Here is a 23,422-nt window from a genome sequence, read left to right on the forward strand (position 1 = left end):
GAAACCGGGGTGCAGGAGGGCGAGCAGACGGTGAGCGGCAGAGTGGACGTGCCCCTTCCGGCCTGTCTCGGGGCTGGCAAGGGCCGGCCGAGCAGCACAGTTGGCTGCGGTCTGCAGCTGCTAACAGCTCTCTCAGAACCACCTCCATCCTCTCGTGATTCCTGCTTTCCGACTGCATCCTGACTGATATGTCATCTCATATCTTTTCTTAAAATTTTAACTTAATATTGGAGCACACTTGCTTAACGATGATGTGTGAGTTACAGGCATACAACAACGCGTGTTATCTCCTACCTTAGTAGCATGTCTATCTTCAGGTCAGTGTTCTGGACGGAACTGTATCCCTCCAGGATTCATATGTTGAAGCTCTAACCCTCAACAGGACTGTACCCGGAAACAGGACTCTTCAGGAGTTAAAGTTAAGAGAGATTACAAGAGTGGGTCCCCAAGCTGAGAGGTCTGGTGTGCTGTAGGAGCAGGAAGAGACCCCAGGAGTGTGTGCACCCAGAGAAAAAGAAGGTGACCGTCTGCGAGAGAAGGAGAGAGGCCGCAGGAGAAACGAGCCCCGCTGGAGCTCTCACCGTGGCCTTCAGCCTCCAGAACCGTGAGGAGAGAAAGGTCTCCGTTTTGAGCCACCCAGTCTGTGGGCTTCTGCATGGAAGCCTCAGATGACTGGCAGGTAAAACGACCTCACCAAGCCTCAGCCTCAGCGCACCTCCACTCGCTACTGTCCGCAGCACCTACTACGCAGAAGGACACTGAATGTGATGCTGGGGAAACAAGGTACAACAAAACTAGTTCCTTGCTTCTGGGTCTTAGAATCTAGTTGTAAAAACAGAACATACACATTAAAAATACATTAGAATACAGGTAACACAAGAGAAGGAACAAGTACCATGAAAACACTATAGTTAAAGGCACCCAAATGAACCTATTTATAATAATGCTTTCCTGAAATGAAAAAAAAAAAGCAGGACTTCATCTTATTTTTTAAAGGTTTATATAAATCTTTCCTTAATAGCTAAAACCATTTTCTTCAGACATGGATTTAAACAGTCTCACCAAACTATAGAAAAGCATAAAATCTAATTTCTCTACAATCACTGACACATTTTACACAGTTCAGATACTCGACTTCATTAGCAGTCTTGAAAATAAGAACCGCAAACTTCCAGATCTCATATCATCTTCTTTAATTCAACACAATAAATAAACAGCATCACTTCTGTTCTAGAAGGGTCTATCTGCAATGCTGATCTACGGTTAAAATTCAGTACTTCTCTCAGCTGTCTTCAAAGTCCTTTGAGGAGACATCCCTCTTCCTGAAGAACAGATTTTTTTTTTTTTTAAAGCAGTGTAATAAGCTCAGGGAGGTACCAGGACCGTACTTCTCTACACCACGCAGAGGCTGCCCAGGTACACGTGTACTGATGCTGTGTCTTCACACCCCAAGCTGGTATTCTATCAAACTAAACTCTCTCTTTCAGATGTCAATATGTTTCATCCTCAACACTACCCCGTAACAGTATAAATAAAGCCTGAAGTGTTTCACAGGCGTGAAGCCTGAGGCCAGCAGCTTTTCAGAAGAAAGAACAGTGTCCTGAGGAGGAGAACACGGTGACGTCAGGCTCTACACGGCGAGCCCTAAGCACGCAGACCACACACACCAGAAGAGCCGGGGAGGCGAGCCGGAGCAGCCAGCCTGGCTCACGCCACACGTCTCTGGCAGACACTCCACTCCTTCTGCTGCTTTCCAAGCCGGCGCATCCATCCATGTAATGTCACCAGGTCGCGGGAGGGAGCGAGGCTGAGAGCAGGGGGAGGAGAGAAACTGCTGTGCAGGCCGCCCGCCCCTCTGCACACACCGCTACTATACAAAGCGTGTCTGGAAAGCCAGTGCGCTGCCACTGCACAGATCCAAATGCTGCACACGCACACACACAGGTGCACTCCACCCAAAGAACAACTGCAGAAGACAGAACTGTCTTTGGAAAGAAGAAAGTCATAAAGTCCTAATTCACAAGAAATGACTCCCTTCTGAAACTGCTGTCAGTTCTTGGAAAAAGGAAGGGGACAGGGAGGTATTCTACCCCGTGCGCAAGCAACTAGCGTCCATAGAAAGAGCCTGAGCCGGCCTGGCCCATGCCCAGTGCAAGCACTCGCCGCCACGGAAAGAAACCTGCAACACTGCTGAGGAGCACAAGCATCCTGTGCGGCAACAACCACCTTACACACACCTGACGCAGTTACCTTACACACCTCACACAGTTACCTTACATATCTAACAGTTCCTTGCCAGTAACTACAGAGAATAAAAACGAACCTTAGGAAACAGTTCAGATGCCCCAGAAATGTAGTATATGTAGGAAAGTTTGCTGTTCTTAGCACTCCGGAGTGTGTGTGTGTGTCTGTTGTGTACACAATAATACTGAAACCAAAACTGGAACTGAAATATGAAAGTACAGATCAGAATTTAGAGCTCGTAGAAACTCAACACCATTAGTTTCAATAAATAGACACTCCAACCCCATGACACATTATATGAGTCACTGCTACCAAACGCAATACATGGGAAAAAAAAAAAAAAACAAACCTGAGTATTTATTTAACCTGAGAAACTAATCTATTTTAGTCTAAAACCAAAAATGACTTTTCAAGATCAAAATGCTGTATCTCTGAAAATAGCATACAATCTGCCCTTAAGAATGTGTCATAAGAAACAAACAGGAAATAGCGTGTGTTGAAATCAGTGGTTATAAATAACTCTGTTCTACACTGACATAGTTTATACACAAAAATACAGTAGCTTCAACCAACAGTTGTGTTTAGGACTTCCTTCAATTCGAATTTTAAAATCAGCTAATTAAGGAGACAGCTTGACAGGAAGCTATCCAAGTTCTGTGGTCCAAGTTCTCCAACGAGGGGCAACTCCACCTCTCATGTTCTTCATTTGTAAAATGAAAATATTTGCCATGGTTATCTCTAAAGGCTCTTTCAGTTCTTAATTTCTAAAAGTACAGGTATTTTAAACACAAAATAGTTTTGTGTTTAGTAGGTTTCCTACTTCCAAGGAGCTCATAATCTAGTTAAGGGTAACTGCAATGAGTAATCATAAATGAATTAGCAAATAACGTAAGACAGAGACAGACGGGAGGAGTGCCATGACAGGTGGACTGGTCAATGAGGCGCTGCGCTGAGTCCTGACTTTAAGGGTCCAGCGTCTGAAGCGAAGTTGAAGCTAACTTCAAAACAGAGCAAAGAGTTCTGCTGGGAGCAAGAGGTGCATTAGGATTCAAATTGTTAACTCCATAACCCCAGTCAATTAATTCAAATTCCATGTAGTCATTATTTCATTATCTGAGCTCTACTGACAAGGAAGATATTAAGCTTTCAGGTTTAAAAGGTGTTAAACATTGACAACATAAAACACATTTGCAAATTTTGTATTACTTAGCCCCAGATACCTCAGCCTAGTCTAAGTGATTTACACAGAGCCAGAGAGACTAATAAAAGATTAGGGCAAGTGTGAGCATGACAAGCTTGATTCATAGATAGTAAATCATAAAGCCCAGCTCATTAGGATAAATAATTCAAAGTTAACATTTTTAACGCCAAAAACCCCTAAAGCTTATAAGCAAGAACAAACCCTGTCCTCTCGTGATAGTTTCTTTAACGCTGTGCTTACCTGAACTTTCCATGATACTTTCTGTGATGATGAAAATGTTCTAGATCTATGCTAACCAATGGCCACATGTGGGATACTAGGTACCTGAAACGTAGCTACATTAGTTTTTTATTATTTTTAAATTGAATTAGCTACATGCAGTTAATGGCATCTGCATGGGTACCATTCTAGAAATCTGTATAGAAGGAAATCAGGTTTTAAAACTGATAAAGCTTTAGTTGATTCATAAAAAGATTACAAAAATTGAATGCAACAATGTCTACAGAGCAAATTTTGACCGTGAAAAACACTTCTGACGAACTCTCCAGTGTATGACTGCGTGCGCTGTGCCCTGTGCAGGCCGTTCCTAGTTCCAAGGGCCTTCCATCACATCTTCCCTCCCGTTTACTGTAACGCTAGGGTTCAGTTTAGCCAGCCGCTGAAAACACAGCTAGTTACCTCTACTCTAACTTGTCTGACTTGATTAAATGAAACCAAATGGTAACCACTAATTACTCTGAATTAAAACACAAAGAGGCATTGTTGCTACTTTATATAGGAATATAATTTTAAGTACTATTTTTAATGTTGTTATCTCAAGAAATTTCACAATAACTGTGATTCTCAGTGAACAACCATATATAGTTCTATTTATTCAAGGTGCATATAACAAGGAAGTTAAAAAAAAAAACTAAGAAAAGGCATAACAAAAGTGTCTTCATTAAAAATGTTACATATAAGGTGGCCCTAAGGTGACTGTGCGTGTGTTTTACAATCTTCATACAACTTTTAATGTATTTTTCTGTTTTCCCACAAAACATTTGACATTCGCATCCTTTGTCAAAAGCAAAAATCTTTTTAAAGAAAAAGAACATGTTTACCTAATTTAAAAAGGTAAACCCAATTCTGGAGTGATAAGTTTATCTTTATAGAATCAGTCATGCTACATACTGTCACAGCTATTCATCTCAATTACAGATTGGAATTGCAAAAGCGAAGACAAAATTCTACAGTGCGTACTTGGCTATAAAATTCTGCCCTCCCTCTAATTTAAGAGTTCCAATTTGCTTCACATAAATAAGACTCAAAAGCTACTCAAGGTCTATCTTTCCAACCTACTTGCGCATGTGCATGACAACCATCAACAGACAAACTGGCAGGAAGTTGTGAAGGGAAAATCCTACGCTAGTGCAGAAGACACTCAGTGACCTGCTGGCAGTGGGCCAGACGCCTGCAGATCACACAGCCCATGCGTTCTCTGAGTGAACTTTATAGCAAAGCACAAAACTAGTTTCCTATGGGAAAACAAAAAGAGAATTTGGTTCAGATCCTAGGATTTCGACCTTATCCGTAAGGCATCTCCTAACTGGGACAGATCTACAGACCCCTTGGCTGGCTGTTTACATTCAGTCCTCAGAAAGACTACGGGAAGCCAAGAGCCCTGCCTGGCTCCCTCTTTCACCCTGTTCTTAACTGAACTTTCTATGATACTGTCCGTAATGATGAAAATGTTCTCAGTTCAGTTCAGTCGCTCAGTCGTGTCCAACTCTTTGTGACCCCATGAACCACAGCACGCCAGGCCACCCGTCCATCACCAACTGCCAGAGTCTACCCAAACCCATGTCCATCAAGTCAGTGATGCCATCCAGCCATCTCATCCTCTGTCGTCCCCTTCTCCTCCTGCCCTCAATCTTTCCCAGCATCAGGGTCTTTTCCAATGAGTCAACTCTTCACATGAGGTGGCCAGAGTGCTGGAGTTTCGGCTTCAACATCAATCCTTCCAAAGAAATCCCAGGACTGATTTCCTTCAGAATGGACTGGTTGGATCTCCTTGCAGTTCAAGGGACTCTCAAGAGTCTTCTCCAACACCACAGTTCAAAAGCATCAATTCTTCAGTGCTCAGCTTTCTTTATAGTCCAACTCTCACATCCGTACATGACCACTGGAAAAACCATAGCCTTGACTAGACAGACCTTTGTTGACAAAGTAATGTCTCCACTTTTTAATATGCTGTCTAGATTGGTCATAACTTTCCTTCCAAGGAGTAAGTGTCTGTTAATTTCATGGCTGCAATCACCATCTGCAGTGATTTTGTAGCCCAGAAAAATAAAGTCAGCCACTGTTCCCACTGTTTCCCCATCTATTTGCTATGAAGTGATAGGACCGGATGCCATGATCTTAGTTGATATATGCTAACCAATGGCCACAAGTGGCAAGCCTCCTCCCAACCCAAAGCTCTCAGGCTCAGAGCACCCTACCCCACCTTGGAACAACAGACTGTCACCTCCCCATCACTGGGATCTGCAGGAAGGTCCAGGTTATAACTGTTTTCTCAGCACTCCCTTTCAGCTCAGAAACACCCTGCTTTGGATGTCAAGTTACATGATCACCTTAAACCTCCCTAACTCGGGAGTCATCCCAGGCAGGTTATAAACGTTTTGTGTTCTACTGCATCTCAAACATTCTTGACTTCAGATTCTCTGTCTGGAACTGCCCAGAGCTGATTAAGAGAGCAGCAAATAAATGGACCATCCCAAGCAAAGTGCCAGAAAAAGACAACACAAGAAGCTGAACAGAAGCTTCCCAGGGTAAGCGCGACAGAGCAACATGAAGGTGAGTGTTATTACTGATGTTTTCAAACACCTAGTTGGCCCATAACATGGCCACACCACACTAAGTATTAGACGAAAGAGTGCTAATCAGACTCTTCTGGCTGTTCTTTTAAATCAAGATTTTAAACTTAGTTGAGACCAATGCCTACAAATAACCCTTAGAAATTATTTCTATTCAAATAAAAATAATAAATATTATGATTAATATCAGAATTAATCATTATTACTAGAAAAACTAAAAAAAAAAAAAAATTAAGTGTGGCATCTTAACAGAGGTTCACTTGGAGCCTATTGTGGCGCCCCACGCTGACAGAGTACTAAACCCGAGTCAGGCCAACTGTAAAAGACATTCTGATTCATTCATTCAAAAACCCTCACGTCCCCCACATGCCCCACGCTGAACGAGAACCGGAGACACAGAGGCAAATACGGCAGTCCCCAAACTCAAACTAGGTAGAGCCTGGCGGCAAAAAGGCAAAATCCAAGAGAGGAAGATGGATCAAATGACTCTCGGCTGTTATAAGGAGTACTGGGAAGCAAATAGAGTTTGGAAAGAGATGGGAAAGGAGGAGGAGCTACATGCCTTAGAAAGAGGACCTCTCCGAGGTGGTGACACTCCAGCAGAGGCCTATGGTAGAGAAGCAGCTACGCCCTGGAGGGGTAAGTCACTGCACGCAGAAACACACAGCAGGTGCAAAGGCCTCAAGAAGAGTTTGGCAAATTGAGGAAACTGGAAAAGAGAAGTGTGGTTACAGAGCAGCAAGCAAGGGTGCTGGTCTGGATATGCAAGAAGAGGGCTATGCCTTAAAGGAAATCAAGGAGGACTTCTTGTTCTCTGGTTTTGATAGAGAAAGGGTGGATTTACTGATATAAAGAAAACTATGGGGAAAAGGAGAAGGAAGAAATCAAGAACCTGTTTTGTTCCCATTACACTTGAGTTAAGATGTTCAAGTAGGGCAGAGAGACTGTTTTACTGATCTGTATATGCCTTCATGCTGAAAACCCAGGGGTTTTCTGAACAAAGTCTGAAGAGAGGATCCTTTTTTTCCTTCAAGGTCACGAGGGTAGAAGGATCTGAGTTCTAAGAGACCTACAACCAGTGAGAGAAAACCTGTCTGAGACAGGAGACCACATAACCAATTCAAAGAGAGTGGCAGAGCAGAGACGCGAGAACCCACAGTCCTCTAGTCTTAGACCAGCTGGCCAGAGAGCCAGCTCCCTCCCTCTCCTTCAGTCTGCTCACACGCATGAATAAATCACTCTTTCACAACCCTAGACCTGACCAACACACCCACCACAGGCTTATTTAGATTCTATCTCTTTTACATAGTACATCTATTAGGAGCTCGAAAAGGACTCAAGTCTTTTTAGTTTTAGAAGCTCAAAAAGGAAAGTGCTCAGCAATGAAATCTGAGAAATGCTAAGGATTACAAAAGCACCGGCATCTTCCGAAGTCCCTGGGGCCCAGGATGAGCTTGGGGAGAACACAACTGTGAAAAAAGGAACACACTCAACTGAGAAAATACCCCAATTTTTAAAATGGTAAAATACATGAACAGACATTTCACCAAAGAAGATACAAATAAGTAAGCACATGAAGATGCTCAACATGACTAATCACTAGGAAAATGCAAATTAAATCACAATGATATATCTTATTAGAATATTTTTAAATGACAATACAAGTGTTAGAATGCAGAGCAAATGAAACTCAAACATTGCTGGTAAAAATGTGAAACAGCACACAGCCACTGTAGAAACAGCCTGGCAATTTGTTATAAAGTTAAACATATCTTTATCATTCAGCCCTGCAGTCTCCCTCCTAGGTGTTTACCCAAGTGAAAGGAAAACCTATAGTAGCAAGGTGAATGACTGCTCCCAAAGATATTAGGCCTTGATCCCAGGAACCTGTAAATGTTAATTTATTTGGAAAAGGATCTTTGCAGATGTAATTAAATGAAGCACTTTGATAATGCATTTATCCTGGATTACCATGTGAGCCATCATATTTATCCTTATGAGAGAGGACAGAGGGAGACAGGACACACACAGAGAGCAGACGCTGATAAGGATGGAGGTGGGGACCGGAGTGACCCTACCCCCTAAAAAATGTGTGTGGCAGGGAGAGGGGCATAAGCTTTAGGCACCAGAAATCTGTTAACTACACCATGATGAAACAAAGTAGCTGTGATCTATTGAGCACTTTTAACTGTATACTTGTACCGTATAGCATTATTTAATTATTACAGAATGCCTACAGTATCAATTTCTCAGTTTCACAGATGATAAAAATTAGGCTTAGAAGAAAACAGTCTGGCTAAGACATAACAAAAGAGTGAACACCACTCTTTACTGCTATGAAAAAAGGTACATAAAAAACAATGAGCTAGGGACTTGGGATCTATACCTAGAAAGCTGTGTTACCCCAGAAACTTAAGGTAGCTTTCCAGGTCTCAACACAACCTTTGAAACAAGTGAGAAGGATTACTTGTTCCAAATCTAAAGTTTTGTTATTTATGAATACCACCATAGAGAAATATTTTTCTACCCTGTAAGCAACCAAAAGGTGCCTTACCTCTAAGTCAAAGGTTAGCAAACTGTTTCTGTAGGAGGGCAGAAAGTATTTTTAGGTTTTGTAGGGCACGTAAAGCCTGTGTCATCTACAGCGTAGTCTCTCTTTTTTTTAATAACCCTTTAAAAATATAAAACTGGCTAGAAGTCCATATAAACACAGGTCCTGGACAGGATTTGGCTCACAGGCTGGGCCTAGTTTGCTAACCCCTGTTCTAAATCAACTGTTTTCAGGCTATTTTGAATTGGAAGAGAAGAATGATGGACAAGGGGAGGGGCATGCGGACTTCCTTATGGGCATTTCTGTTTAGAAGCAGGACATCCAGGTCACTGCCTATCTAGATGTATCCCTAAGCACAGCCTTGTTCTTTTCCCTTCCTCAACCACCTTCCCATGTCACTTTATAAATTTTTAAAAAATTTTACTTATTTTTCTTTTTTTTGGCTGCACCCTGCAGCATGTAGGATCTTAGTTTCCCAACCAGAGATCAAATCCACACCCACTACATTGGAAAAGCACAGTCTTAACTGGGCCAGGAGGGAAGTCTCAACATCACTTTTTTTTAGTTGTATCTTTCTAACTATAGTTATGTAGCCATTTGATCTAAAAAGAAACAAAATCATCTTGAAGAGTACTTGGTGTTGCTGAACTTCCTTCCCCCTGTGCTTCTGGGTGTATTTATCACCCAATAACCTATTTCTTACCAAGAAGTGGTAAATACATGCGGTGATAAGCATGATAAAAATACTACTGGTAAAGAAAAAGTCTAGGGGTTATCAATTCACCTCGACTGATTCACTGCATACTTACTGAATACCGACTATGTGCCAGGCACTAAGTAAAAACCAGGAAACAAAAAGAAAGCTCTCTTGGAGCTTACGTTCTAGTAGGAGGAGACGAACAAAAATAAAATACAGAGTATGTCAACTGGCGGTAAGTACTATACACAGAAACAACACAAAAATGGCCCTAGGGAGTCCCGGGAGTGATGGTGAAGCCGCAATTTCTACAGGGCAGTCAGGGAAGAAGGGGAGGGAGCCAAGCCATGCAAACACTGACTCTGGAGACCATCCCCGCCCACAGCCACTCCCAGAGATCTCTGCAGATGTCACTTTACCCACAAGGCCTCTCTCAGCACAGTCTGGTTTTTCCTCGTTGCATGTGTCTCATGACACATGGTATCCTTAACTTTTTATATCTGCTATTATTTTTACTGTCTACACACACAGACACACACACACACACTCCTCCTGAAGTGAGCTACATAGGGTGTTAAGTTTTAGGTTTTGCTCACAGATAAATCCCAGAAGTTGAGGACATTATCTGGTACACAGCAGGTATAACAGATACTGCCTGGGGGCTGAGGGGGGTGGTGGTGGTAACGTTCCAAGTAGAGGGCCCAGCATGTGCAAGGGTGCTTATGCAGGGATGTGCGGGGACAAAAGCAAAGGCCGGTGGCTGGTGGGCAGCAGAGGAGGAGAACAGCAGGACGTACACCAGGAAATGTGTGCTACGTGGAAGGAAAGGGTCTGGGAAGCTTTCACACTATCTAGAGCAGAAGTAGAAAAAACCCATAGGCCGCATCAAGCTTAGCACCTGCTCCTGTGAATAAAGTTTTATTGGAACTCAGCCATGTCCATCTGTTCTCATACTGCCATGTCTGCTTTTACACTACAATCATCAACAGAGAAACTTGACACACTTTTCACACTTACTGAGCAAGATAGTAAACCACTAGATGGTTTTTAGCAAAACAGTCACAAAATCTGATTTAAAAAAAAAAGTCCTCTGACTGTGTAGATGCGGGCGGACAAGGACAAAAGCAAGGAGATGATGAGGAAGCAAAAGCAACGGCCAAGTCATAAAGTCTGGCCCAGAGAGTAGTGGGGGAGGAAGAGGCACGTGATGGGCTCTGCTGTGCGTCCTAGCGCGCGGTCTGGCAAGCTGCTTCTGGAAAGGGCCAGGCTGTGAGTGCGTTACCTCTACAGGCCACAGCAGCTGCAACCACGTTCGCTGAAAACTACCCAGTTAGTCGCTCAGTCGTGCCCGACTCTTTGCGACCCCATGGACTGCAGCCCACCAGGCTCCTCTGTCCATGAGATTTTCCAGGCAAGGATACTGGAGTGGGTTGCTTTTTCCTTCTCTAGGGGATCTTCCCAACCCAGGGATCGAACCCGGGTCTCCTGCACTGCAAGCAGATTCTTTACCGACTGAGCTACAAGGGAAGCCTTGAAAACTACTCAATTCTTCTGTTAAGTGTGAGAGAAGAGAGAAGCCATGAACAAGTGTGGCTGTGCTTCAATAAAACTTTATAAAGACACTGAAATTTGAATTACATATAATTTTCGCCAAGTATGAAATATTATCCTTTAAATTTTTTCAACCATTTAATAATATGTTTAAAAACATTCTTACTTCATAGGTTGTCAAAAGAAGTGGGGGCCAGTGTGGTTGGGGCTGTAAATCACCAACCTGCACACTGAGGGCAGAGCCAGAAGCGTTTGCCGCTGGACTGCAGGTGACACGTGAGAAAAAGCTGTCAGGCGCACCACCAGTCTGCTAGTTTGAGCTCCTACAGAGCTGCCCCCCACACAATGCAGAGCAAAAGCACTTCTGTGAGAAGGCTGTGACTCTGGTAACGAGCTACTATGCCATTCATAGTCACTGTGCCCATGCTACAGCTATCCAAGGCCAAAATTCACAGAAAAATCAACTGAAGGCAAATATACCAGGAAAAACAGCCACATTTTTAGCTTGAGATTTAGGAAACTATGCTCTTTCTTAAAATACATACAGAGAGAAGTCTCAAGCTACCAGGGTTATTTTTTTTTTTAATATATAAAATCAAATCAACAAATATACCTTCAATCCTGAAATGCTGATGCTGATTATGAAACAGCATAATCAGTTTCTGTTTCTGTTTTATTTTGAGTGGGGCAGAGATCATAGCTGTCAGACAAGGATAGACAGGACAAAAGAACAGCAAAATAAGGAAAAAAGATACGCATGTAGATACACACACACACACACACACACACAAAGAAAGTCAGAAATGCGTTAGTCAGTTAGAATGAACAGATCCACATACAAGGGAGACAAAAACTGAAGCAGAATAACATACTTTGGTACATGAGATTAATCCTGGCTACAAATTCAGGATTAGGGTAGGTCAGATTACAGGCTCAAGCCTCTTTAATTAGCTGAGGAATCACTGTTCGTAATTCTTCAACTACTCTTTGTCCTTAAGCCTCAAGAGACAATTTCAAATGGCTGAACCACTGCATGAAGGGAGACACTACGGCAACAAGAACAGAGCAGGCTAGAAAAACGTCCAGTCAGTCAGAGATGCTCCACCAATGTCATCCACAAAGACACACCAAAGCCTCCTGTACGCGACACATCACACCCACAAATTATCGGTCCAATGAGGTCAGGGCCACATCTGTGCCCCTTCTGTACTCAAAGAGTCCCGACTCAAGCGAGCAGTCCTATGCTACAGGAAGCAGTACTGCAATTCACACCCCTTCAGCCCGTGCGAGCCGGGGGGCAAAAGAGCTGGGAAGCGATGAGGGCAGATGAATCAGAAGGCAACTGCACGAACAACCTTCCGGGCACCGCAATCGCACTTAACAGCTATCCCAGGCGATCGACAGTGTTGAGACACACAGGCAGCACTTGACAACTGAACACAAAGCCCTTCTTGCCGTAAATGAGGACACGGATCACTGCCACACATAAAGCAAGTAATCTGCCTGTGAGCAATAGAAAGACGAGCACTTTCTCCTCAAGGCGCTTACAAATGAGCACATCTAAAGAAGCCTGCAATGACAGTTCACAACTTCCTGTAAGCTTTCTGGGGACATTTCAATTCCTGGAATATGTATTAGTCTATCTTCAGGAACAGAACAACAGGTGATTAAAAAGGCTGAGCTAAACACTTACGCTTAAGAATATTTTTCTTCATTTAAAAGTTTTTCTTAAAAAATAAAAAAGGCACTTTGATTTAATCACAATTTTGTTTTAAACATTTTTTGTCCCTTCCAATGCCATAAAAAAACTGAACTGAACATCAATTTATTCCTGCTCCAATAATCCAAACAGCCAACAAGTCTGATGTTCATTTAAGAACTAAGAGATTGCAGAGACTTCTGCTCATGGACATACACAGACGCCCTAGCCACAGGTTTTTCTGATTGACAATGACTGGCTCCTTTTCCCCCCTTTAAATATTAATAACTCCCACAGACATTTTACTGCAAAAGCAGGCAAGAGCAAAGACTCTACCTGCCACTAACAACCAAAAGGCCAGGATCTGAAAGCATATTAGAGCCCCAGACAAAGTGTAATCGCTGTGGTTCCTAAACAGATCTCAAGGGCAGTAACAGGTGGGAAGGTGCCTTGCCTTATACAAACAGGCTTATTCAAGCAGAGTGAAAAGGTGTAGGGTGGGGATTCCACAACGCCTTTAATGTGCTTATGTGAACTATGAATATGCGCTGTTCCTAAACTCACTGCGACAGGGATTCCTCTGTTCTCGGAACACAAACTCAGTAACTGGTACACCAAGGAAGCAATTTGGAAAACACAACCCTCTTCTGCTTACTGTTTTAAAATTAGTATTAAAACGGAGCAATAAAAATTAACATCAAGGCTCATCAAAGATTAAATCTTTTCCTCATAACAAATATACACACACCTTATACTTTAACAGTCCTTTCCAAAACCGTGGATTTACATACGCATATCCGTGAAAACACCAGCATGAGGACACGAAGCACTTTCAACATCTCTATAAAAAAAGCAACTCGAGAGACCGACAGCTACAAACACAAGAGCCAAGGTGTAAGATAAGAGTCAAAAAGAACTGCAATATGAAAGTGACTATTATTTAAAAAAAAAAAAAAAAGGAGGGATATTAGTGAAATTTGAGATATACAAGTAGATAGCGCTATTACAAAGGTGAGAGGTACCGGAACAGAAGAAAATTTTTCTCCAAGGGTAACATTTAAAGGTTAAAATTCTGTTCTTAATCAGGGGAAGAAACCATTTAGAAGCCTTCACATTTTTAAAGATAATAAATGCAATGATTTAATGAGCACAGTTGTTTAAAATATATTGTGTGTGCTACTAAACTATCCAAATAACTCTGGATCCCTGAGGGGGCAAAAAACACTAGCGCTTTGGTACTCATCTGTATGTCCAATCCCCCCGCTCCAGTTCTTTCCAGACTCTTATTACCTCAATGTTTAATGTAAACAGATTGTAAGTGTTCTTATTTAGATATATTTTATCATATATTAATCTTGTGCAAACAAGAAAGAAAAATGTAAGCAGAATTTTACGTGTCTTACACCTTTCTTGCATTCAGAGTTCATCTCTTCTGGAACACTCTCCTGTTGCGAGTCGTCAGTGCTCATTTTTTGTTGGCAGTTTTTGTTCATCTACAGCATCACTCTCTGAACCATCCAGGGTCAGTGATGCAATAATTCTTAAAGACTACTTCACTGTGGTCTCCAGAATGTTCTTCCAAGCTAGTAACCCGTTCCTCCGGGTTTGGATGTGGACACTTTCTTAACCTCACCAGAAGGCGTCCACAGAAGGTTTCCTGATAAACCAGCACTCACATTCCTTCCTCATATGCCCTTAAAATGGTCTGTGGATCCCCACATTTTCATCAGTCTCTATTCACTAGTTTAAAACACTGCTGTATTTAAAAGATACCATCAACACTGGATACTTGCTAGTACAGACTACTGACTCATCTGTACTATTTATGATGTCTGTGTGTGTGTAATGATTAAAAAGAAAAGAGAGCTTGTTGTAAAAGTGAGGAAGTTGTTAGTCTTACCACAGACTCACCCGGAGCAGGTCATCTACTTATCTACTGCCTGGCACACAGTAAGCACTCCACAGATTTAAAGATTTATTGAATGAACCCCCAACACTCTCTAGGTATCTTGATAGTACTGAGATAGAAGTTCGTGCATTTCATTCACTGTTCAATGGATATTTCAAACTATGAGCCAAGCCCCTTGACAGACACTGAAAAATAAAGAAATAAAAAGCAATTTGCTTTTAATTCCAGTAGGAGATGCAGCTAAACAGACTATCATAATCTAGGGAGAAAACCCAGCATGCCTAACATACCATGAGAATATACTTGCTATGGTCATACAGGAAGAAAGTCATCTCACCAAACCAGTAATGGTAGTGGGTCGTTCAAGGAGGCTTATTAGCTATTTTTGGTTTTGTCTGGAGGAATGTCTAAAAGAATGACATTCCAAACAGAAATAAATACATATAAAAACTGAAAGGCAAGAGAATGTGGTGCTTACAAGGAACTGTGATATGCTGAAAGATAGTGGGTCAAAAAGAGTGTGTCAACAGATGAAGCTGCAAAAAGGCCAAGGAGCTTGAATTTTATCCACGTAGTAACAGAAATCCAACAGGCTTGAAGGTTCTAAACAACGGAAGACGAGACATTTTAGAGAGAATAATCAGACAACACAGACGTGAGCTTCAGAAGGCTAGATTGGAGTCTGCCAGGTAATACAAGCTCCATGAGGGCAGGGATTTGTACCCGTTTGGTTCACTGCTCAATTCGGAGCATTTATCACGCCAGGTATCATTACCTATTTATTGGATGAATGAAGGAAAGCCAGCCGAAAGACAACTACAATAACCCAAGACAGAAAAGAACTGAGTTAAGCCATTAAATAGTAATTTATATATATACACACACACACACACACACACACACACACACACATATATAATGTATCATTTTTTTGGCTTGTTAGTATTCCCTTCTACTGATGCAATTCAAAAAGACTAATATTACTTAAATTTTTAGGTCTGCCAAAAAAACTAAGCTAAAAGAACTACAAATATGTCATTAAAAATTTGTTCCTAGTGGCAACATTAAATAAATCAAGATTATTTAATTTACATCTCTGCTGAAGACAAAATTATTTGAATCAACATTTACCAAGGGTTCAAAATAAGCAAAGAAAGCTATTAAGTGTTTAAAGTGAAACAAGATGAATTTAGCTTAGAGATAAAGAAATTCCTAACCAAGAGCCAGTAATATCTGGTTAGTGGATGAATGTTAGTCTCCTTCTTTACCTATTTACAAAGACAACATAGAGATACTTAGTGGAAGTCATGCAATCTCTTCTGTAAAAATAGGAATTTGGATTGAAAAAATTTCTAAGACTTCAGTTCCAGAGTTAAACAACTCTTACCTACTTACTTCTCTAGTAAGAGGCCTTATATTTGTCTGCATGTTATTTTGAGCATGCTCCTCTATCACTTTTTTTACCTCCAAGAAGATTTTAACATTCTTATGTGACAGAGACATGTTTTTCTTAATTTTTCAAACAGATCAGAAGGGAGGGAAAGTAACATCTACTGAGGCCCTACTGTTTACCAGTTCTATCAAATAGCGTTTCTTATCATCCCCAAAACTGTGTTCAGGGTCATGATCCTACTAAGAAACTGAGGGGCAAAGAGATTATAAATTCTTTGCTCAAGATCACAACTAGTTAAGCGGCGAGACCAGAAAGCAAACTCCAGAGCTTAAATTCTATTCATCACCTTAAATGATAATAACTGATCTGAGTACCCAACGACGTCATTCTCCTTTGATCCAGAAATTACATGTTCTTCAATACTGGCCAGAAAAAGTAAATTATGGAAATGTTTCATTACATAGCTGTACTGAAACTCCCTAACCCCTCTTACCTGTCATAGCTTCTTTTCCAATATAAGAAAAGGATGAAATGGGCATTTGAGCTGCTCTTCAATAAGAGTATTAGGTATAATTCTTTGCCCATCTTTTCCCGATGATACACAGGACAAAAGACAATTACATGCATGATCCATTCTCAGGGGTATCACTAGGAAAATGAACATGTTCCAAGAGAACGTATTTTTTAAATAAATCATTATTACTTTAAGTTATTTTCCACACAACTTACAACGGAGTGTAATATAGGAGGTGTAATAAACAGGGTGGGCACACTGCGGCCTTCAGACCACATCCAGCCCGCCAGCGGTTCTAAAGGCAAAATCTTACAAGAAGATACGTGTGGCTGCTTTGCTCAGAGTTGGGTAGTTGTGTCAGAGACCAGAGAGTGGTCAGATAGACCAAAATACTTACTATATGGCCCTTCACAAAAAAAAAAGTTTGCCAACATCTGTTTCAGACTGACAATTCAGTTTCACCTTACATCTACTGAGAACTTCGATGACAACATATCAGACAATCCAGTTTCAGGATCTTCATAAACCTGTTTAAAAAGCAGCTTTTCACTTAGATTTTTTCAGAGTTCCCTGGACATGTCCACACTACTTCACTACTTGATTGTTTTTATTCCCGTGGCTTTCCCTTGACTGACAGCAGTGTCTCCCTAGCATTCTCATTACAACCCCAGTCCTAGCACAGTGCCTGCGACACAGGCATTCAGGGGAAATTTGCTGAGTATCTGAAATTAAGTATATGACTTAGGACAATCAGTCAAGAGTAAAGGAGAAATTCAGTCCTACAGAAACTTGCTGCTCAAAGGGTGTTCTGTGCAGCCGTGGAAGTGTTGAGCTTGTTAGAAATGCAAAATCTCAGGCAAAGACCTGAAACTGCATTTTAACAAGATCTCCAGATGAAAATTTGAGAAGCAGTACTATACAACATGGTGCTTAATTATATTAAAGTCCTTGGTTTGATTTTCAATATGGGCCAGGTTGCTTTGCATGATGAAAAACAACAACTCTAAGGCTTCATCCTTACTCTACTCTTGAACTTCAAGATACAAAATACATACTTATTTTGACAGCTTTAACAAAGGGGGTACTCTGGGTGGGGGTGGTGAGGGTTGTTAGTTTTTTGGTTGGTATTTTTACTAAAGAAGAGAGAAATACTGTTACTTAAAAATAAGGACAAAGGAGGGATTGTCATATATTGTCCCTATTTCTACAAGAATATAACCAGAGAATATCCACCCTAACTTAAATGGATTACAGATGTGTGAAATATGTTTTTTGATCTATCTAGAAGTCTGCTTCTATGTCCTGTTAAAAGTGGGTATGTGTTCATGAAAACTTCAGCCTTTAAAATATGATGGCAGTATTTTGTGGGTTAATAAATCAATTTGTTTGGTTTTGTTCTGGTATTTTCTGGAGAAAGGAGAGGGAAATCAGCACTGTTTCCTGCTGCTTATTTTTTTTAAGTGAAGGAAAAAAAAAAAGAAAGGAACCACTTGAGCCGTGACTTGCTCAAGCCTGAAACAATCTTTAATAGGCAGTTGCTGGATGCCTAAGGTGGTTACTTCTCTTCTACAGGAAAGGAACTGAAGCTCATGGAGGGTAAAGTAATTTAAAAATCAAACAATAAGTAATCGATGAGGTCAAGGTATGTGCTCTTTAATATAAGCCCTAAGCTAATCAGAATTAATATGATAATCTAGGAAGCACTTTAAACCCCTGCACCAGTTTCCCAGAGTTTCAGTTTATCTCAACTCCGAATTCACAGTGTTTTTCCTTTGGACCACTCCACCAGCCTCTACACCCTGGCACATACATACTAAAGCTATACAACCTTGGGCAAATCACTCAACCTCTATGAGCCTTTGTTTCCTCCATAAAATAGACAAGCTTCCTTAAAAGGTTGGTATGACCTAAATGTATGACCTAGCATACAGTATTTATTCAAAATTATGTGTTTTCAAATATAAGCACTTAAAAAGACTGACGAACAAGGTCATACTAAATCATATATTCCTTGCCAGGAGTAGTAAAGCGACAGGCTAAGATTTTTATGGTGGGCAAAGGGGGCTCATTCTACTCAACAGAAATCTATCGGTATAAGTCAATGCTTACCAGAGAGATCCAGCAAAAAGACCTACATATTTTTTAAGGCAACAGTTTAAAAAAGATTTACAATGATCTCTAAAAACTGCATATTTTCAAGAAATCAGGCATAAAACAGCCTAGTAGCAGAAAGGTTCAGAGGTGGATCAGAGGTGATCAGAGGCTGTCTCTGTCACTAGGCTAGAAGAGCAAACTCCAATGAGAGTGAAAGGACAGAGTCAAAAACGGTAACAATTATACATTTATCAGACTATCAGACTGCCAAAGATCAAAAGGTCTGAAAAAACTGCTCCAAAGGGTGGAGGGAAACAAGGATTCTCATACACACACTGGGTGAATCTCCATGGGGAGAAACTTAGAAACATCAAAATTACAAAGAAAGACACACTCTGCCCAATCATTCCACTTCTAGGAATCTGTTAGTAAAACAACATACAAAGGAGGTTATTTAACTGAGTACTATTTGTAGTCACAAAAAAAACTGGAAACAAATGTCTATCAGCATGGGACTAGTTACGTGAATTACAGCACACCCACACAAGGGAAAGCCACCAAACTTCATGCATTGATATGGAACACACTTCAGCTCTGTCATTAAGCAGGGAGGGGAAGAAAGGAGGGTGCGGAACAGAATGTTAAGATACACTATCAACTGTGGCGGGGGGCGGCGGGGGGCGGGGGGTGTGGCGGGATGCACAGAGAGCGGCTGCTTACAGACACACAGGTCGCTTCGGAAGGTAAAAATGAACAAAACTCACTGACGGCTCCCAGGAAGAGAACTGGTCGCCCAGGGAATTGGAGTGAGGAGCCTGCGTCTCATGGAATACTCCTCTGCTGTACGTTTTACAATTTTACGTACTAGTGAACGCATTACCTATTGGGGAAACACAATTTCTTAAACTTTTAAAAACACTACGTGGGTAACAGAACAAATATTACCCTGAAGGAAGCAGCAGAAGGCACTTTACAGCTGAGGTGTCAAGTATTTGCAGAAAACATCAGAAACTGTCTCTCCCTTCAATCTATATATTTTAAGAGGATAAATGGTTTCAGCTTCTAAGTTCACTAGGAGACTTAATACTTAAAAAAAAGAAGACAACAACAACCTTATTTCTATCATTCCCCTTTCCAGTTTAAACCTGACAGTTTCCACTCAACAAGCATTTTCTGAGCATCTAACAATGTGTCAAGACCTGGGTATAAGGATTAATAATACGTCTGACTTGATACATGGTTTAACAGATATATGTAACTAAAAATGCTAAAGAAGCACCCACTTTTTTTTTTTTTAAACGCTATCTTCTTCGTGAACAAGAGGCAGCCTAATGTGGCTGAAAGAGTACTGGGCTTGAAAGAGACCTGGTTCAGGAAGAAACAGAAAATACGAACAGACCAATCACAAGCACTGAAACTGAAACCATGATTTAAAACCTCCCAACAAACAAAAGTCCAGGGCCTGACAGCTCAAACATTTGGAGAAGAGTTAACACCTATCCTTACACTGTTCCAAAAAACTGCAGAGGAAGGAAAACCTCCAAACTCATTCTATGAGGCCACCATCGCCCTGATACCCAAACCAAAGATACCACCAAAAAAAGGAGAGAGAGAGTGAGATCTGGTTCTAGATCTATTTATTCCTTTAACTAACCACACAATTCTGAATAAGCAAAACCTGGCCACCATAGCACCTGGACTGCTTACCCTGCTACAAATACTACGTCAAAACAAAATATGGATGAAAGCAAAACCCATTTCAATCTGTGGAACGCTTCAGAACATGTTATTACCACCCGTATAAAGTTTGGGGGGAAAAGACTTTCTCTTTTCCCTTCTCTAGCTTTCTAGGCTAACGTTAGGAGTTGTCTGCATTGCTGAAGTTATCAGAAACAAAACTGTGTTTTTTTCTTTCTCCAAAATTAGTAGTTGATGGAGCCAAACTACTTGTAAAGCATTCTGAGAGTAAACGATGAGTTTTTTACTAAAAAGCACACATATAAAGTCTCATAGAGACAAAAGCAGGCATTCAACAGCTACAAAAAGGGAACTTACATAGCACATTAACCAAGGACTGATGCCCTTAAAACGGAGGGTCAGTGAGAGCAACGAGAAGCCTGGGACGGCAGCAACAAGGGTAAAAGGGGCCAGCACAGAGTAGGGCTCCAAGAGTGCCCACAGCTGCGACGGTCACGCGGGCCACCTCTCAGCCTTCCTCCGGACATGCTTGTCAGTGCCCTTAATTTGAAGCTGCTTGCTTAAAATCTTGGCCTATTCTTATGCAATAAAAGGAATGTGTTTACCTCTGCTAGCACCGATGTGTCCCCCACTCTGTAGAAGAATGCTTCAGATACATTCTTTCTTCTACCATATAAAAGGCAAAAGGAAAGGAAGAAAGAAAAAAGATAAATGTATTCTGCTGGCTTGGAGGTTACCCTCTAAACATCAGCTCAAAGAAAGCATGATATCAAATATAAAAGCACCTTATAAAGTGCTAACTAAAGTTTGCTGGGGAGAGTGTAGCACTTCAAAAGTTAGACACGTGACTTGCTTTTTTTTAAACTCGTATTCAATTAAACGTTTGTTGTGGGCCTACAATGTTTTGCTTCTAGGCCTCTGTACATGCTGTTCCTTCTGCAGGAACCACTCTCTTTCCCACCCCACCCACTTGCTTCCCCACTTTCTAACTGCTCACATGTGATTTCCTCTGAGAAGGCTTCCCTCACCTTCCCCACCCCCTCCGCCTTTCCATGGCACACTGCCTCAGCCCTGCTTCAGTCCGCCAGAGCCCGACCCCTGGAGCGTTACTGTCAGGGCTGCATCTCCCCCACTCAGGACCTGACCACTGTGTTGGCACCTGGGAGATGCTGCAGAAATACGTGCAAAGCACCAGACACTGTGTGAGGCGGATGGGGCACAGAGATGAGCAGCCAGATCCTCCGTTCACGGTCCATACGATGCAAACGGGCTACGAGGAGGGGCATTCTGTGCATCAGGGGCCTGAAGGAGGGAGTGGAGAAGAGAGAAGCCATTCCTGGAGAACGGACTGGCTAAATCAGCCTGGAAGCAAGACGGGTAACAGGGAACAGAGAATACGTCCAGGCTATGCCGAGGCTGTCTTCAAAGTTAAGTAAGAGCTGAGTGGTGAAGAGGAGAAAAAGGAATCTAGACAGGAGAAAAACAAAGGAGGAGAAAACACGGTGGACCTGAGGAACACCAGGTAGCCGGGAACGCGTGGCGGTTCTCAAGCCCTAGCACGCACGCCTCAGAATCAACTGGGGGGCTTATTAACCTACAAACTGTTGTGCCCCACCCCCCGTGAGTGATTCAGCAGGCGTGAGAATGGGCCAAGAATCTGTGCCTCAAACAGGTTTTCCAGGGACATCACTGCTTCTTCTGGCCCTGGGACCACCCTCAGAGCAGCACCGCATCCAGGAGCCCCAAGGGCACTGGAGCGACACGGAAGGTAAAGAGGGGGTCAAAGTTAAACAAACTCTGCACGCCACAGAATCTGGCACTGAGGACCTTCAGAAGAGTTTTAGAAAGAGGGTAACAGGTAACATTTATACAGCACGAGGCATGTGCAGCTCAGGGCTGCGGCTACTAGTCACAGGGGGCTATTTCAATTAAATTACAAGTATAGAAAATTTAAACTTCAGTTCTACAGTCAACCAGCCACATCTCAGAGGCTCAAGAGCCATATGGCGAGTGACTACTGCTTTGAGCACAGCCATCATCGTACAAAGCTCTATTAGACAACACTGACGTACACTCTATTAACTCCTCATATCTTCAGAGCTTCATTATGAGACAGGCACTGTATTATCCCCATGCTATAGAAAGAAATGTGGCAAAGAAAGATTAAGCAAATCACGCGAGGTGATAAAGCAAGTAGTAGCAACAGGAGATGCAAACCCAGACGCTCTGGTTCTTGAGCCTCTGTTCTTAACTGCTTCTTAATAAGATGGTCCCTGAGAACCGGAAGGAGATGACACTAGGAGGAAGAAGCGGCTCGGTCAGGAGAGTGATGGTGAGGACGCGCACCGAGAGGAGCGGCTGGAATGAACAAGCAGCTCCCTGAAAGAGACGCCACAGAAGTAAAGGCGCAAAGGCTGGGGATGGACTGGAGCTGAATCCCAAAGAGAGGCACATGGGTCCAGAAGGCGGCACCAGAGTTCCACCCCGCGAGGAATCAGAGTCAAGGGCAACGCCTCTCACAAAGCATGAGATCAAAAGAGCAAGCTGAGGAGGGTGATCGACTGAGAAAAGACGATACACAAGACAGAGATCCGCAAGTCCAGAGATCAAAAGAGAGGTCTGGGTTAAGATATGAATTTACAGAGTGGTCACTTCAGCAGCACATACACTAAAACTGGAACGATACAGAGAAGATTAGCAAGACCCTCACTCGAGGATGACACCCAAATTCATGAAGCATTCCATATTTGGGGCTTCCCGAGTAGTTCAAATGGTAAACAAGCTGCCTGCAAGGCAGGAGACCTGGGTTCGATCCCTGGGTTGGGAAGATCCCCTGGAGAAGGCATTGGCTACCCACTCCAGTATTCTTGCCTGGAGAATCCCATGGACAGAGGAGCCTGGTGGGCTAGAGTCAATGCCAAAGAATGTTCAAACTACTGTACAACTGCTCTCATTTCACATGTAAGCAAGGTAATGCTCAAAATCCTTCAAGCTAGGCTTCAACAGAATGTGAACTGAG

General features: G+C 42.2%; 1 protein-coding gene and 1 non-coding gene across 6 annotated transcripts in view; one reads left to right on the plus strand and one right to left on the minus strand.

Moving 5' to 3' along the window:
• The window catches only part of KAT6A (lysine acetyltransferase 6A), a 108,711-nt gene that overhangs the window by 69,257 nt on the left and 16,032 nt on the right, over positions 1-23,422 (minus strand). The gene's annotated exons all lie outside the window — the stretch shown is intronic.
• Positions 23,048-23,154, plus strand: LOC147343827 (U6 spliceosomal RNA). The gene has a single exon (XR_015156537.1). It is a non-coding gene; the product is annotated as a U6 spliceosomal RNA (small nuclear RNA).

Source organism: Bos grunniens, chromosome 27, assembly GCF_055505025.1.
Source record: "Bos grunniens cultivar Pamir isolate PY7600 chromosome 27, Bosgru_T2T1.0, whole genome shotgun sequence".
Classification (NCBI taxonomy): Eukaryota; Metazoa; Chordata; class Mammalia; order Artiodactyla; family Bovidae; genus Bos; species Bos grunniens.